The sequence below is a fragment of the Helicoverpa armigera genome, chromosome 1, assembly GCF_030705265.1.
Source record: "Helicoverpa armigera isolate CAAS_96S chromosome 1, ASM3070526v1, whole genome shotgun sequence".
Lineage (NCBI taxonomy): Eukaryota > Metazoa > Arthropoda > Insecta > Lepidoptera > Noctuidae > Helicoverpa > Helicoverpa armigera.
Genome location: NC_087120.1, coordinates 13446262 through 13446971, shown reverse-complemented (window position 1 = coordinate 13446971; position 710 = coordinate 13446262).

Genomic DNA, 710 nt, shown 5'->3' with positions numbered 1-710 from the left:
CGCAGGTTTTCATGCATTTAAGCAGTCTATGACAGATAGTCTATTATATTCGTGATATTGACGCCGAAACTTCATATTTATGTACCAAATAACCACCTGTTTGAATGCACGATGTTTACAGTCTAAAAAGTATTTTCTACACATATTTACATTTTATAGGTAAGTTTCTTGTTTTTTCTAATGTCGTTGATTTAAATTGCAGTAAAAATTTTACAGGATTTTAGTGTTTGCAGATTTTGAAGTGTACGAAATCAAAAATCGATTCATATTGGTAATATTGGTGCAACCCTTTCTTTGTCAGCGGAGGCATGTAGGATAGCCATTTATAAAAATCTGGAACGCCTTATTTACCTATGAATACCTAGTGAAACAATCTACTGAAAAAAATAACAGCAGATATATAGCTTGCAAGTTTTCTAAAAAATTTGAATACCTACTTACCTAGGTACTTATTAATATTTTATATTATATTTATAGTTTGTTTGCTTGTTGTATCGATTTGTTTTGCTCCTGCCTGCCCATATTCCAATTTTATTTAAGGTCGGTGCGGAGTTTAATCCTTCCATCGTTTCATAAGCTTACTCGCACACTACAGTCGACCGACTCTTGGCCAGGTAGGTGGACTTTTTTTTTTGAAAATCCTGAATCCAATATTTTTTTTTTAGTCGGTCTGATACCAGGCAGGTTAACCTGATCGTTGACGTGTGTAC